Below are 19081 nucleotides of genomic sequence, written 5' to 3' on the forward strand. Positions count from 1 at the left end.
GTATTTATATTATTTCTAAAATCTAAAATAATATGAATATTTTTCTAGGATTAAAGAAATTAGTTTAAACACAATTTTTCTTTTCTAATCACGAAGTGTAAGATGAAAAAATTGACTTTCAATAAAACTGAAACTTATTCAATAATTCCTTCAATAATATCCGAAGAAATTTTTAAAGGATACGTACCTGTACATACTTTAAGTGCGTATATCAAGTCGCATATATAGTATATTAAGTCGCATATATAACTAAAGTTACTTTAAGATTATACTTCACGAGATAAAAAAAATAATATGAATATTCCTCTAGAATAAAAAAAATGGTTTAAATACAACAAGTCTTTTTAATTTATTATAATGCATAAGATGAAGAAAAATTAATTTCTTTAGTAACACATAAATAACTAAAACTATTAAAACTGATGCGCTTATATTATTTCTAAAATTTAAAATAATATTAAAATTTTTCCAGAAATAAAGGAATTAGTTTAAACACAATAATTTAATTTCCTAATTATGAAACGTAAGATGAAAAAATACTGACAACACTTTCAATAAAACTGAAAATTATTCAATAATTCCTTCAATAAAATCCAAAGGAATTTTTAAAGGATACATACATACTTTAAGTACGTATATTAAGTCGCATATATAACTAAAGTTACTATAAACTATGTGATTATATTTCATGAGATTAAAAAAATAATATGAATATTCTTCCAGAATAAAAAAAAATGGTTTAAATACACCAAATCTTTTTAATTTATTGTAATGCATAAGATAAAAAAAATTACTCAGAATAAAAACAAAAATTATTTTCTTCTATATATTTCCAAGATATTTTTACGGGATACAGACATACTTTTGAAGTATTCATCCTACAATATACTCCCATTTTGTTTCTCCTCTAAACGTTTAGAATTCTTTCTCTTTCTCGAAATATAAATTCATAAAGCATACAATATGTTATTTTTCATATGAAAATCAGTTTACGATCTTCTGAGCTGAAATAAATATAAATATTTACTTCAGCTCTGCAATTCGACCATGATATTCAACGTAAAACTTCAGTTCATTTTAGAAAAATACTACTTCTTCTCCCCTGGGCAAAGCTTAGAGGAAAAAAATAGCATCTTTCATAAGTAACAGTTCAAAGTTCTAAGAATTTTTTTATATATAGATAACAATTCAAATTTCGTATCGGAAGTATTAAAAACAAATATATTTTTGGCATAGCAACTTTTTTTGAACCTTATTTTTCGATTGTATACTACTTTTGAGAATTCATAAAATAAGTTGTATTCTTTATTAAATTCTATTTTTATATTTTTACTTTGCTTTGCCGAAACTATTATGATAAAATTTTGTATTAAATATTTATATTATTTTTGCTTTCGGGGGTATAAAAATTCAAAGTAACTATATTCAATATAGAAATTTAACCACTATGTAATATATATATACCCTCTATTTAAATGTTGGAAAAAATTACCATTTATTGTAAAATTTTCTGATAAAAGGACAACGCTCTAACTGTACGTTTAAGAAAATGTGTATAGCTAAAAGTGCATATTTTAAGAAATGGACATAGATCGAAGAATGCTTTTCTAGACAATTTATATAGGTCGAAATACGAATGTACGAAAATCAGCACAGCTAAATAAAACGTAATGAAGAAAATTGGCACAATTTAAAATGCATAATTAAAAAATGAACGGGGCTCATGATGCATTTTCTAAGGAACTGCCTGATGAATCCGAATTAATTTTTAATGTTAGATCAACCATTTTCATAAATTACTATTTTAATTTAGTTTTATTTTCGTGAGTTTTTAAAGGTCAACATTTCTTTGTACAGAACTGTCAAGAGTTCACGGAGGCAAGAAATCACAAGTTCCAATCCAAAACAAGCTGACAAATTAATTCGGTTTCAATTAATAACTAAATTATATGGTTCGATGAACATTTCAAGAAAAGTAACGCCATATTTCAGAATAAACATCGGCGTTACTTGCTCTTAATGTAATCAACAGTTGTGAATTAAAAATTCAAAAATGAACTAAAAATGCAACTAACATCTTTGTGGTTATTGTTGTTTCTAATGCTACTTGCCAATACGAACGAGCCTGCTTGGTGAAACTAAGTTAATTTAATTCAAAGGGTGCATTTCTTGTTTTTCCGTGGCGCCATCTATGGTCAAGAATATAATTTAAGCCACACACACACACACATATATATATATATATTCATTATAAAGCAGCTTGTATAATTTTCTTTATCGTATGAAATTTTTATACTTTAATGGTTGGTGAAGGGTTTCTACTCTGTAAAAGCTCCTTTTGGGGATTGAGTAATACAGCATGCGTAACAATTAATATCAGTTTGTATATATCAGTTTAGTATACATTAGTATAAATTCCGTTGCTTCAAACTGAACTCATGCATTGCACATTGGGCCATTAGACCCTAAATTCAACTCAACTCATGCATTGCACATAGTATGCATCAGTTAAATTTACTTTAAAGTAATTTAATGGGACACGAAGTAGACCATGGGCAGCCTATATTTTGGGCTAAAAGGTACAATTTTATTTTAAAGATTAAGAACTATACAATTAATTATATAAAAAAACAATACAATCAATGCAAGTTTTAAATTTTCGGTAACGTACTGAAATTATGTTCTTACGCTTTCTTTTATCAGACTTTGATAGATAAGTGGATGGAAGCAGTTACAGCAACATCCAAGTGAATATTACTATAAAGTACAGTATTTTTAATAAGTTTGAATGCGAAATTATTTTTAAAAATGTTTTTTCGAAATTCATAAGCTATGATTAAAACATTATTTATATTGTATTATTTTCTTTACGATCGGTTTATAAACTTACATTTGGAATTTAGAACTTTCAAATTTTAAGACACTAAATATTTTGCATGTTGGTCTATTTTTCTTTGTGCTGAAGCAAGCAATCATTATCACAAAGTATAAAATTTTTATAGATAAATATTGAGAATCATTACATAAAAAAAAATTTTTTTGAAAAATATAGATGATACTGAATAGTCAATTTTTCATGCCGTCAAATAACTCCAAAATCAGATACGATTAGCGGATGCATTGCCTTATTCAACCTTAATCGATGTATAAATTTAGACTGACAAACTCAACAATGGTTACTTCACTGGATAGTCGGATTTAATACCTCTAATAATTCAAGTCATTAGGAGGTCATTTGTGGTGATAAATGTGTTCGTTATAATTAATGGTTTTCAGTTGCTTGAGTCACGTGATTAGGTTGATAAATGACGACCAAATGTTTGTGAATGTTCTATCAGTCAACGTTTCTTTGTCACTCTTCAATACTGGAGCAATAAATATCCATACGTATTTTCGATAAGAAATGGTTTATTTGTGAAACAGATTTATTTTCATACAAACACATAGATTCTATTCAGGGATTACTAAGTAGTTTTTATATATAAACTACATAGCTTTCAAGCATGCTTTTTCGATACATTCTTTCGTGTATAAAATAAAAAGTAGTAGCTTAAGTATTTTAAAGTACAATTTCTTTTTTAAAAATTTTACCAAATATTTGTGATTTAATTTTAAAACAAATTTAGTTTTGCCTGAAAGCAAAGGAATGTTTGCTTCGCAAATATTATGCGTCATTTTTAAAAGTAAGATGTAAATGTGATTATAAATGTGATATTTGAGATTCTACTTTTGTAATCCTTTTTAGACTAAAAGTTTGATATTTTCATTTTTTTTAAACCTATATGAAATGACATCTAAAAGTGTGTTATGATTTTCTGAATTTGAAATATCAGATTGTATTAAGGAGTTTCTTTCAAAGCTTCATAAATGAAAACTTCAAATTTTTGGACATTATTTGAAATCTAAGATGGAGAAAAAATGATATCTTGTATTTTCTTCCATTATGAATGAGATAAAAAAAAAACATATTTTTTCTCTACTTGAAACATGATAAATTGCATTAATTTCTTTATTTCAAAAATATTAGTATTTTTATTTCTTATTTGGATTATTATAATTACATAAAAAAGTCCCATGATTTAAAATATTTTTGTTTAAAATTAGTTATCAACCATTCACAAGTACTATCGAGATTGGAAATAAAAATGTTGTGGTAGTAATATCACTAGTGATTTATTCGGTAGTAATATTTCTAGTAATTCAGATTGTAATTTACTTACGGTTTCTCCAAATCTCTAAATATGACTAGATATTTTTTTATAAACGTGAAAAAGCTCAATTTACAAAGTTGTTTGTGTACCACCAATTATCCGATAGATGGCCTAAAATCGCTTTGTGTCCAACGGAACTTTTCCCCTTACCCTTACGTAATAACTGTGACTGAACGCACGTGAAGGGGAGGAGCCAATCAGCATTCGTCATTGACAAGTTTTTCAGAGATAATTTTCAAAATTCTTTTCAGCAGTGGACTTAAAACTTGTGAAATATCTTAAAAACCTGAAATAAAAGTAAGTGAATATCTTATTAATGGCTAAAAGAAACTAGAGTTCATATATGTATTTATTTGCGAAAATATATAGTTTAAATAAATAATGTAACGATCAGTTACTGAAATAACAAAATATTTGAAGTATATAAGGCTCTAATAAATGAAAAATTTGTTTAATAAATAGTTAAATTTATTCTATTTACTATCAATGATTATTTAAACTTGCTGCAGTCATATTTGCTAATCTTCTGATTAAAAACAAAAAACTTAAAATTTGTTTCTATTTATCATTTAATATTAAATATATTTGTAAACACGTAGACAATTTCAACTCTAGTTATATTAAGAATTTTATTTTTTTATTATAACGATAAAAATAATATAAAATGTTTTATATATTTTATGTTATTTAAGTTTCGTCTAGAGATAACTAATACTGTGTATAAAAAGAAAAATACAGTTGACAATCGATGCAAAAAATAATCGTTTTACTTTTCTTATCGTTTGCTGTTTTCTCTTATTTAGGGAATTCAGATTTTCAGGGAATGTGTTTAAAAATTTCATAACATGACCCAAAATTTTATTGTATCCTTAAATTAGTGAAATTCGCATTTGGTAGGATATTAGAAAAAAAATGCCTAGTTTGAAAATATCTCCACATTTTTCGCATTGAAATGACTCCCCTCCCCACAAAAATATTTTGTCACTTAGAAATACCCGCAATACTTAACTAAGCATTGTCTAGTACAAATTTCATAAGTAATTTAAATGTGTTTCAAAAATTTACGAAATTGAAACCTAATAAAACAAACGTACCTTGCATTTGAAGAAAATTCTTCTGAGAAAATACAATAACATACATCTGTGCATCTCTGAAATTTTTTGAAATAAACAAACTGAGTTTTAAATAAAGCAATCACTCCATTATTTTATACTTATATCCCTTAATAAAAAAAATTTCAATTATTAAATCAAAACTTACTGCTTAAAAATTAAGTTCTACATTTAAATCTCTAACTAATATTCAAGCGGAAGTAAACAGTTGAAAATGCAGCTAACTATTATCGATGTCGAATAGTGTATTGAAATAATTAAAAGAGAATAATTTTGATCACATGAAGACGAGGGAACTGCTTCTTTTAATAACTGTTTTTAAGATTCATCGAACAAATAATTGCATTTTTCAATTTCTCTGATATTTCCTTTGCTCTGATAGCATTTTTATTATATCATTTTTATTATTATTTCGCATCAAGCATTAATTTTATCTCTTAATGTCTAGACTTGTTATTATTATATTTTTATAAAATTTTATAAACGGTGATTATTGCACTGAGGAAAAAATATCATTAACAACAAAATATTATTTTATGCAATAAAATTTGGTAAATGTGGTAATTTTTATCATGATTCTTCAGAGCATGGCATGAGAACCATTTATTTGATTGAGTTTATTATTCAGCTTTTTATTTGTTTACTAAATGTGTGGTAATAAGAACTATAAATTTGGAAACCGGAACTTCCAATAAACCGCAAAATTGTGGTTATTTTTTTAAAGAAAATGTATTTACCATACAGACTGTTAATTTTACCAGCATTTTTTTCTCAGCATGTTATTACTGAACATACTGTGAAACTTACAAATAATATAATTTCATAAGTTGAAGGATATAATCGTCAAAGGATGTATTAAGCACGAAGAAAAGTTAGAAATGATTACTTTACATCTTTGAAACTGTCACATGTTTGCTTTATCAAATCCATATTAATGAAGCTTCTACATTTATTGTTTGAGTGACTTGCAAATATTAATACTTATGAGCTTTATATACCTTGAAATATTTCGTATTTGTCATTAGCAAGGACTTTTTTACAGTTGTTGTAAACTTGCATTCTAAAGTCAAAACTACGATTTAGTACTTAAAAAAAATTACATTAATGTACTTTTAAACGTTTTACCTCTGACTTCGCAATAAATATTTAAAAAAAAGATTCAGAAATTGAAACATCATAAAACTTTCTGCCAGGAAAAATTTGTAAAACATGAAAACAAGTATAATGTACCAAACGAAATAACAAAATCAATTTAAGAATTGCTTTTGGTGTTTTTAATATTTTTTGACATTGACGTTTTCTCTATTTATGATCCCCTCCTGTATTTGTATATGTAATCCCAGTTACATAATCTCAGCATGAATGAGGTATAAATCTACAAAAAGATTTAACACGATTAACTGTATCCAACTATTTTGGTTCAGAATATATTTTTGAAAGTTTTGATCATCTTAATAATAACGGATGGTTTTAAGGATCACGAACTAAACAGTTTTAAAAATTAAAACTAATAGTCTTGGGAAATTGTAGTAGTAAAGAGTTACGATAAATTAACCTTTAGATGTTTATTATAAATAACTAAATAAAGCACGTAGCCTTAGGATATTGGAATTAGTTTTCTATTCCACGCCTCTAATTTATCATTTATAACCTTCTTTAGATGAATTATGGAATATTTTGATTCCATTTCTCAGAATGTCAGCATTCGAGTATGACAGATACCACGCGATTGCTTGTGTTATTATTTTTTTCTTTATGCGTGACCTTCATATGTAGAGTTACAATTAATATTATGTATTTTTAAATATATGTATAAAATACTTCAACTTATTAATTCTGTTTAAAACACTTATTAGTTGAGATTTTCTTCGGAATTATTAATCCGAATTTCTTTGCAGAAGGATTTCTATGACATAAATACGAAAAATATAGAATTTCTTACTTTAAGGATCTGTTATTTTTTTTGTACTGTGTTTGATATAATTATATAGTTTAACAATTTCTCAATTAATGTTTTCAACATCATTTGAAAACAATATGCATAAAATACTTCAACTTATTCAATTTGTTACAACATTCATTAGTTGATATTTGTTGATAACTAGTTGATAACTATTACATAAATACGAAAAATATGAAATTACTTTCTTTCAGTGTCTGTTATTTTTTTTACTGTGTTTAATATAATTAAATATAGTTCAATGATTACGCAATTAAGGAATTCATTTTCAGTATTTGAAAAAATAAGTATAAAATTCTTCAACTTATTTATTTTTTCCACCATTTATAAGTTGTTATTCGCTCTACAAGTTTCAATTCTGATTTCTATGCAGAAGGACTTAACAATATCACATGCATACAAAAAATAAGGTAAGTATCTCTTTTTTCTGCACTGTGTTTGCTAAAATTATGTAGTTACTATTATACAATATTTCTTATAATATTTGTTTCATGATATACATTTATATTAATATTTGTTTCTAGTACATACAGTTTTTATCAAACTTAATAATCATTTCTGGGCAATATTATCAGAGCCTCTACGATCCATTCTTGGGGTACATATGCTGAATGATGCATGGAGTTTCAAAATTGGCTAAATTTCATTAAGTTAGTTTCATTTATCTGTCTCTGTTATTTTATTTTGGCTATTAAGCAAAATTGCCTAGTTGGCATGAAATTAGAAACCCGGTTTTAATATAGTTCTCAAAAAAGATTATTTGTCTCTCACAATACTAAATTAAATAAAAAAATCCTTTTATTGCTCTTTTTTTCACTTGGAGGTTAATTCTTACATTGATAAACACGGCAAAAAAGACTTTGATTTATCTGAAATTCTGAAAATTTGCTGTTAAATGTGTTTCTTTCAGAAAATCGATATTACTGTTTTTCTTTCTCTTTTTCAGGTAAAAGAAATATATATATTGGCAAAACAAAAGAAAAATTGAGTAAAATAAAACTGGGGAAGAGATTTAGAGTGAGATTTATATCTTGTGCTTCACCGATAAGAAGGGAAGCTTAGGCTTATCACTTTCTAAGCATCATTTATCCCGTAAAGGAAATTTCTTTACTCAAAAGGAAGTTTTTTTATCTCTTGAATACAGCTTATTGTGCACTATATACTTAAGAAATATATCATAAAAGGTTTTAATATATCAAATTAAGCATCCAGTGCAAAAAAACTCAGCTTTTTAGTATTTTGCAGTAGAAGAATGTAACATTCTCATGTACATTATTTCAGTTTTAAATTTGAAATTTAGAATCTCACCTTTTAACAAATAACTGACTTATTTGTTGGAAAAGATTTCTTTAAAATTAGATTTACTAGATTAATTCACGAGACATAAATTTTATAAATTTATACAATGTACGTTTTTTAACGATATTATTTGTCACTACTAGAACGTTGGGAGGTGTCATGAAAACATTAATAGGAATAATTTATTTCTCTAAGATGGACATACAGCCTTAAATCCTGTTTCAACGTATCATTATAAATTCAAACAGATTTTTAACCTTAAACAGATCTATCTGGAGCCGTGGTGACTAACGGTATAGAGCACTTGCCTCAAAATGTGGTGACTCGAGTTTGAATCCAGCAATGGCTGGACGATACGACTTCCGCACTCGGCTCACACCGATTACTCTCTGTACACATTAATAACTGCTGCATTCGAACACTTTATAAGATCAGCCGTTTTTCTGATACTAGTTCCGACACTTCGAATGCCTACAATCATCCAGGGTTCAGACTCAGCCAAGTCACGGTTTTTACCCATATTTCCATGCTCAACACAGTGCAATTGATGGCTCACTTGCCTAGCATTCCCTTGTTTTAGCTATCTCACCCTCTAGCGGCAATACTTGAAAGCAATAGCTAATTTTGTACAAAACTGCCAGGTAGTCATTATAATTTGGCCACTTAGTGTATATTTTTTCTGCACATAATTTTTCGTAATCCCATTCCATGCGGGTATGGCTAATCAGAACAATTTTTGAGAACATTGTAAAGAAATTAAGTTAGCATGTTTTGCGTGTTTCATTTATCATTCATTGGTATTTTATTAATTAAATTAAAAAATTTTTAATTTTGAAAATAAATTGAAATTGAATTAATCAAAGTTTAATTTAATAACAAATTTTTTGAATAACTCATGCTTAATTACGTGATTAAAAAACTTTATTAATTTCAAAAATTTACAGATGGAAATAAAAAGTCGACATGTTTACTGTACTCAAAAATAAATGTCCATTCTCAAGAGTTGGTAAACGTGAATGAGCAGAAGCTTAAGTGATTTGAGCTATAAAAAGTGAAGTTACCACTTAAAAATGAAATATAAAGGTTAGTCTGTCGTATTCTATAAGTTTAAATTTTAAGCATGTCTGGTTTGTTTGATGTAACCAAGAACGCACTGGTGAATACCTCAGTGATTTTCAAATTTGATAGGATCCCTAAGAAACTTAAATTTAATTTTGTTAACAGGTCTATACTTACTTTTTAACTGTGAGTACTTTCTTTAGTTGTAATGTCGCTTGCAACATACAACGAGCCACATTTCCAAATGAGTGAATCTAAGTGATAGTGAATGAGTAATAGAAGTGTTGCTAGATATGAGTAATAGGAGTATTGTTGAATAAGTAATAGGAGTGTAGTTAGATTCCTATTCCCAAAAGCCAATACATTTTATCATACAATATTTTGATTTTTTGCGTCCTTTGTTGGCCAGTTGATTCACAATTCATTTGTCACAGCTTGTGCTTTGCGAAGAGTTTATAGTCTTTAAAATGTGTGTAGCCAAAAAAATGGATACTTGAAGAGAAGCTCTTCTAAGAACTTGACACGGGGTTATTTTCATTTTCTGAGTTAATTAAAAAATTACATGATTTATCTAGTAAAGTTCTAAATTAGTATATGGTAAATAATCTGCTCATTGGGGTGGATTTTAAATAAAAAGCAAACGCCAAATAAGCAATCGTAAAAAATGCTGTGGATCTGTAGCAAGTTTTTTAGTTATAAAACAACGTAAAATACCAAAGCAAAGAATATATTTTAATTAGAGCAAAATAGAGTTAGACAAAAAACACAAAACAGACGATTCGTGCTATTATATAAAACCAACGTTAATAAGAAATATTCAAGTGACACATGATGAGCTCTGTAAATTAATTAAATTCCTCTAGGATGTCTCTGTTGCTGACATGAAATTTTCTGACAAAAAGATATGCCTCGTATTAGAAATGTAGATTAAAAGAGCTCTAGCCATAAGTTACGAGAATGCATGTGATGTGTTTCTTTTCTTAAGTAAAAATACAATGATGAAAGTGATTAAATAATATTTTTAAGTAATAGAATGAAACAGTTAATTTGCTTAATAAATTCAATAAGTATTTTCTTATATTTTATGACTATCTCTGAAAAATAAATGATGTCATACTTCATTTTACATAAATCTTTAACTTTACTTTTTTTGGAATACTGTCTATAAAATTCTCGAACATTATTCGCAGCTTATCCATCTTTAGTTCAATACCATATTAAGATTTTTAGACGCGTTATTAAACTAATTTTTTTTCGAAATATTTGAAAGTTCGACCCAGAAAATATTATTTTCAAGTAAGCAGACCATCAAAATTCTTAGTTTTACCTTTAAAAGAAACTCTAAGAAGTTCCTTTGTTTTCCACGAATTCTAAAATATTCTTTTCTTTCGAACTTCATTTTGTATTCATTCGAATCCAGGAAAACAAAATGTGGTAAACAGTGGAAACTTGCATATGTTCTACTGAATCTAATTCTGCTAGGAAGTCTTTTTGTAGATGGAACGATGTTAACGCAAGAATGGTGGAAATGTTTTAAGGATAAGAAAAGAGACGCCATTCCACCATTCAATATATTTTTCCCGTATACAAAATATATCCAAAATATACATTTTGGGAAAAATGGAAATTTAAATTACAGTAAAAATCACAAATTAATTAGACTATTAAAGAGTTCTAGAAGATGTGGGGTAAAAATATTATCTCTCTGGTTTTCATCAGCAAAACTTTCCTTAATGTAGAAAACAGTTTTGTTATGTGTAGTGTCCTGCATACCAGCTACACAATGCTATATTAAGGCCAATGACATATATAAGACCAATACATATATATATATATATATATATATATATATATATATATATATATATATATATATATATATATATATATATATATATATATATATATATATATATATATATATATATATATATATATATATATATATATATATATAATTCATTTTCTTACATTACCTCCTGTAGAATGAAAAGAAGAGAAGAATAAGAATTAAGCCTGACTTGAGACATAGTTATAAAATTGAAACTACAGGAACAATACGAACAATTTGCATATTACAAGTTGCATCGAAAGTGAATCATGCAATTTATATGAATTGTAAAAGGTTTGCATGATAAATATCATGGTGCATGGTATCTTTGAACGCTTTACTTACACAGAAATGGGGAAAAATTGAGGCTGAGCGTATTAGGAGATTTCAGGTTACTTTTGAGAAAGAATTTTGTATCACTTAGTAATTTATGTACAAATTTCTGTACCAATCGTATTTTATAAGATTGTTCTTAAAAATGGTTTTCAAGCAATGGTATATGTAAATTGATGTAGAACAGAACATATTTCCTCGTGTAGAGTCTCATTGCGGTTGTGTACGTCAGTTTGAGGCTTCGCTAGTGCCATAATCATTAAAAAAATTGTTCTCAGATGAAGTGAAGCATGAAGAGTAATTTATTTCTGATTTTCAAATAATTCAACCGGCACATTACATGAGAAGGTAGCTCTCTTGCTTGATAATGTCAGATCATTTAATTCTGCTTAAGCACTGCTTAAAGCAAAAGCAAATCTTTCAACAACAAAAAAGCAAAATTGAAAGTAAGTGGTGAGTCATTAACTAAAACTGTTTTTTTTTTAAATTTTTTAATTGAATTGGAACAATAAAGCGAAAAATTCTATCATTTTCTTTCATTTAGTTTCTAAAAAAAAACTCACTTAAAATGGTGCCATTCACTAAACTTCATTTTTTTTAATTGTACCTTACTTTTATGTGAAATGCATCTTGAGATCAGTAGGTTTTTACCTCACAGAAGTTTGATCAAAATGTTAAAAAAATGATTTTTATTTGTTTACGCATACAGATTTTTCAATGATTACGCTGATACAAATGACTCCCCAAAACTTTCCAGTTCAATTGCATTTTTCCAATTGCACAATCCAAAGTGTCTGTGCAATCTCAATACGACGCTTAGGACTACGGAAAGAGATCCGTTATTGGCAAATTATCGAAAAAAAACCTCCAAAAGTATAGATAACTCCAAATTATTGAAAGTTAAACTTAAATAATTTGTCATATGAATTACACACAAAAATGATCATTACTATTTAATACATCCCTGTAGTTGAAACATTTTTATTCCAAAATTAAAACAACTAAAAGAGGAGAAGATGAAATTGATTTTGCCCCTAAATAATGCAATTCAAATGAATAAAGAAGAAAATTAATCGTTACATTCAATGAATAAGGAAAAATAACATTAATTGAATATTAATTACTAATATATTCATTTAAAAAGGTTTTATTAAGATTAAAAATGCGTTTTATAAAAGATAAATAAATATAAAAGCTACAAATGTGTAATTTTTAAAATGGAATAGCTTTAAATTTACTGAAAAATGTGGTTCCATTCATACAGTGTTGTGAGAGCAAATGCAGAGAGATAACACATTGAGCAAACAAATTATTTCAACTGAAATAAGTTGAACAAGTTCAGCCAATGTTCAAATAAATGACTCGTTAGATTTGGTGATTATTCAAGCAAGTGATCGGTAAATATATTTTTTACTTGCTCTGCATAAATTTTATGTATTGTTAATAAAAAAAAACTTTATAACATGTGAAAGGGAAAGTTGAAAAAAACAGGGAAATTTGATTATTTTTCCTAAGAAACACCATTATGGAATTGCTTAAATTTTTATTTGAGTGGCATATTAACCTTTTTGCTCTAAATAATAATAAAAAGAACAATATTTAATGTAAAAAAATAGTTTTAGAGGGTATATTAAACTATTTTTGGAAATATACTAATACCTTGTTTTAAACAACGTAGTTGAATGAAACCAGGTATATATCAGAACAATAATTTTTTTTATTTAAGCAATTTTATTGAATAAATTAATACTATGAAATTCTCAGACTCTGTAAAACTTACTAAAAACCAAGGAACATAAGGAATTTGCAAAGAATTTATGATTTATCATAAGGGAAACTAGTTAATTAAATTAAAGGAGAAAAATCACAAATATTGCTCATCCCTCTTCAATGTTAAAACTTCTCAAGCAGATCTTTTGCAGTTGAAACACTGTATTTAATCAATTAAGGATTTTGTACTTTGAGTGTTATGGAATATAGCTACCTGGTCATGCTCAAAAGTACAGATTTAACTGGGAAAAAACCCAACATGTAGTTACATATGGTTTTATAGGAAATATTAATCCATATACAATGTTCAGCTTTAAGTGGACATAAACAAGGAGTAAAAAGGAGCAAAATTACATTCACAAACAAGGAAAGGACATGACAAACGTATATTAACACAAAAAGAACACAAAGATGAAATTAAAGTAAAAAATATATATGTACAGTGAAGAATGAGGAGTAGTCTTTACAAAGAGTTCATGTGATCTCTGGCATCCCAGAAAAGTTTACAGAGATCATCCCGCTGTTGAGATTGTTTGTCCAATAAAGGGCATACAAGCAAGTGGTCTGTGTTCATGGTTCCCGAATTGCAGATTTGGCACTCACTAGATGGAAGGATACCTATTTTGTTGAGGTGCTTTGCCAAGCAGTCATGGCCTGTTGAGAGTCAGAAGTTTGCCACAGCCTTCTTACGAGGACTGTGACAAAATTTCTTCCAACTGTTTTGGATGTTAGCCCAGGGTTTACCGGTGGGATTTTACTGCTTGGTTGCGCTTTAGGTCGGTCATAAGTTTCTCGAAAAATTGTTTTTAAGGGAGTCTGGTGGAATCGGTTTATTACATTGTGGTTCGAGTGTCTTTTTCTTGGCTAGTTAGTTTGCCTTTTCATTTCCATTGATTCCCACATGCGAAGGGATCCACTGAAACATAATAATTTTGTTGGCATTCTCGAGAAAAATCAAATTATCTCTAATTTCTGAAACAATCTGAGTATCTGAATCATGGTTTATGGCAACTGCCCAGATAGCTGCCTTGGAGTCGACAAGGATTACTGCTTTTGTGAAGTAATTGATCTTATTTTCCAGGGCTAGCGATATAGCGAAGATCTCTGCATCAAAATTTTGACATATAGTATCCCACAGAGGAGTTGTGAGAAAAGAGCTTACTGTGTACTCCTGCTCCGGTGTGTTCCTTTCCTTCCATCCGGTTCCTTTTTACTCCAACATAGTTTAACCTGAAACAATTTAAACAATTAAACCTGATACAATTTCAAATAAAAACTTCAAATAAGCACAATCGGATGTTTAACTTATCTAATTTGAAGCCTCAAGCTCTTAGGAGCTATAGATTTAAACTGTCTGAGTAAGAAGAATATTGAAACAACTTTTTCGAATATAATTTTTCAAAATATTTTTGTGTGGCAAATTCTGTCCTAAATGTATCTCGAAATTACATAGAGATTACTTTTAACTAGTTTAATAAAAGGCAACGGTACTCTCTTTTTTTTTATCAATGGCTCTGAAAAAGTTTTATTAATCCTCATATAACGATAGTTTTTTATAATAAATTTTCACATGGACTGATTTTTCACAAAATCGAAAGTGTTATCACCTGATAAATTTCCTATAGATTATTTTTAAACTCATTTTCTCAAATTCCCTTAAACTACATTTAAGCATTTCTTGTCATTAAACCCTTAACTTCCTTTATCTGAATCATAAATCAAAAGATATTCATAAATATTTTGAGATGGAATGTTTTATGCTCATTAAAATCGATTTTCAATTCAATTAATCAGTCACATAATTAATTTATAAACTTTATATTTAGGTTCTCTTAAATAGTACCAAATAGAAACGAACTTGCAATTTACTTTGCTTAATTAATTTTAACAAATTACATCTGTAATTCATGTTAATGTTCGGTGTATTTGATTATGTTCCATAAGGAATTCATTTAGTTCGTTGTTTGATAACTTTATTATTGAATGAAATCTTTTAAAACTGTTTAAATATTCTTGTAACGTTAAATTTCTCGTTTTTACATTTCTTACTTTAATTACGTAAGCACCATTCCCAATGGTAACCCGTGTATTTTATTTACTTCTACTCATGCACTTTATTTAATTCTACTAATACACAGAGCAATTAATTTATATGAAGAGCTAATTTGAATTGCTAGAACAACACAGAGATAAGAATCTGATAAAATTACCATATTGTATGGTAATTCTTGTAAAAAAAGTCATAGTTCTGATAGTAAAAACCAAAATATACGATACTTAAATCATTCATTTGTTTATTTTTCACTTTATATAGTATTGGTTTGCCTAAAGTTCTGGTTTTTAAAATTACAGTTCTTATTACCACATATTTAGCATAAACACAAAACTGAAAAATAAATTTAACTGAATAAATAGTTTTTATGCCTTGCTCTAAAGTATCATGAAAAAATTACAAATTTTGCTACCTTTATCAAAAATTATCACATATTCTAAAACTATATCTAATTGTTAATTTTACGAGAATCATTACGAAGGAGTTTCGATAAAAATTACCTAATATTTTGGAATTCCCATGGAGCGAATAACATGGTAAAATTTACCATATTCTGGTAATTTTAACCATACTTTTTTTAGGGAAATCGTAGTTCTATTATGTACAACAAATCTCTCTATTTTCTTCTTCAATTAATTTTACTTAAACAAGTGTTAGCATGTTTTTTTATTGACCTAATAATTGTTTTCGCATTTATAACACACATTTAACTTATTAGTTATACTGGAAAATGGAAATTCAAAATATTAAAAACTATACTTTCACGTATATTTTCTTATGTTCCGATACATTCATGCACGAATGTTTAATTTTGGTACCGATATACAAACTAAATGAAATACAGTGCAGTTTTCTGTATAAAAAAATCACTGAATGGTAAAGTTTAAGTATTAATAAAAATCTGATTTTCTCACTTGTATTCTAATACGTTTAATTATCTGCAAAGAGATTCAGTCTATATTAACGTAATATTTACTTTGCAATTTATATTAAAAATTCTGAAAAATTTCTTAGCCCTAATTGCTTAAAAATATGTAAAAAGAATTTTCCTAATTAAAATATCTTTTTTAATTCAATTAAAAATTATTGCATTTAGATACAAACGTATCATGGCGAAATTAGATAATACTAATTTACCTAATTTTACCATGTTCACCTAATTTTATCGTGTAATATAAAACCATATTTTAATGTTAATTTTACCAATATCATTACCATAGTACTTCGGTTAAAATTACCGAGCTGGTTTTCCCCTTAGAGCTGGTGTTTCGTATTCTCATAGAACTAGAAACACGATAAATCTTAGCATATTCTGGTAGCCTTGACTACACTTTTTTCGAAGTGTGTTATTCTTGTTCAACAAATAATTCATTTCGTATTGGTATAAAGCAATACTCTTCATTTTTAACATTTTGAAAGATAATTTTCTATATTCAGTAAATAAAAGCAATTAAGACAGTTTATATTTAGAGATAAACTGAAACTAAAAAAAATGCTGACAATTGTGTTTGCTCATATTATATTAATGTTCTAATTTAGTTATAAGAATTATAGTTCAACAAGAAGTTGTATTATCATTCGCTTAGTTTTATTTATTCAATAGATTAACGAAGTAGTTTCAGCTATTAAATTAAGCATAGTTGATACATTGTTGTGATAGGTATTCCCATGTAAAAAATAATTTTCTAAAGCAAGTAAAAAATTAAAATTTTATTTGCATTGTAAATACTTTTTTTACATAACATACTAAAGTATATTATGAAAAGTATTTTTACTCTATATACTTTAAATAATATACTTTTTACATAATATACTTTTTACATAATAAGACAAATTTTTATAAAATTTGAACAAAACGTTCGAAATGTAGTTTAGATTCATTACATCTAATATTCTGATGCAATTCCATTTAATTTCTGTGTTTATGTTTAAGTATTCCATAAGTAATTTTCTGAGGTTTCGATAAATCAATTCTTTTTATTTTTAATCTTATTATTAATTAAGCTTCTTTATTTAATATATTGAAGCAATTACTACAGTTTTTAATGTAAGATGAACAAAAACCATCCATATAAATAAAAGCATATTTTTCAGTTTTATGATCAATTTTTCATTTCATCTAAGAACGTGTTCCTTTCATCTTAGAGCCCTAACAAAAGAAAATAAAAAAAAATCTTTCTTCTGAGTTTCTTTCTAACCCGATTCTTTTTAAGAAAAGCAGCTTTCTAATCTCATTTAAGTTTAGTTCTAAGTACAGGAGAAAAGGGTCCTGATCTAAGCAATGTAAAAGTTTCCTTCTTTCGTCAGTTTTTCTTTCTTTTTCTTTTTGATCTTTTAGTCCCATAAGCAGCTTTTGGCACTAGCAGCAACAATCAATTTATTCGGCAGAGCTGCTGGAAATCGATGTAGCTCTTGCGGTGTGAGATAGGAGAAGGCACTATCTCTTATTGCCATAACCTTATTATTTTTATTAGAAGTTTCTATCTATTTCCTTAAAATTTTAAGCCTCAAGTGTCTAATAAATATCCACATTCCGCCAGGGAGAATTAATCCCGAAAGAAATGTACCTGGAAATGCGATTTTGGTAAAAAAAAAAAGGATTGAAAGAAAATGTGAGGTGATTTCATTGATCTTCTATTTTCTTATATTTAAGTACATCCATTTTAAATAATTAGTTATTGTTTTGACTAAAAAGTAATTTGAAGCAAAATAATTATATATTTTTGGTTATTTTTGTTTCTTTTTTTTCCAACAAAAATAAAAATGACAAGACGTTGTACAAATTGAAATCGTTGTTCGAAGTTGTTATTGATACGTATTATGAAAGTGTAAAGTATTTGTAAAAAGGAGAATAAAACACCGGGAAAACAGGCCACTTATTCCGGTGTTTTAATTAATTGATTTATTTTAACATCGCCAGTTTTTATTCCTAAAGTATTGCATATTTAACAGTGATTTCAAATCTATTGGTTAGTTACCTTGCTTACTAATAATTTAATTTTTAAATAAATACATTTAAAAACAAGTAATTAACTTTCATACTCATTTATCTCGTATATCCATTTTGATTTGAAATAACAGAAATTTAAAGATAAATTGAAAAATAATGCACTAAGCTAAACTGGATAGTTTGTTTTAAGAAGAATTTATAAATTTATGGCATTTGCTTGAGTTTTAAAAAGGCTGAACACAGTAAAAAGGTGTTTTGAAAAATTAAGAGAAAATGTATCAAAATAGCTCTGGCACAAATATTGTCGCGTTTTTAAGATCCCATATGTTCATTATTGAGTATAGTGTCATGTTAATAATGCTCACTAATGAATACATGGTCTTTAAGACATACTTAATAATGGGTATACGGGGTATTCATATTCAACCGGATTTGTTTCGGAGCTATTTTGCCACATGTTTTCCCAATTTTGAAAACCTTTTTTCGCAGTGGGACATTAGGAT

This window comes from Parasteatoda tepidariorum, chromosome 8 (genome assembly GCF_982258835.1).
Source record: "Parasteatoda tepidariorum strain Cologne lab strain chromosome 8, Ptep-v5.0, whole genome shotgun sequence".
Classification (NCBI taxonomy): domain Eukaryota; kingdom Metazoa; phylum Arthropoda; class Arachnida; order Araneae; family Theridiidae; genus Parasteatoda; species Parasteatoda tepidariorum.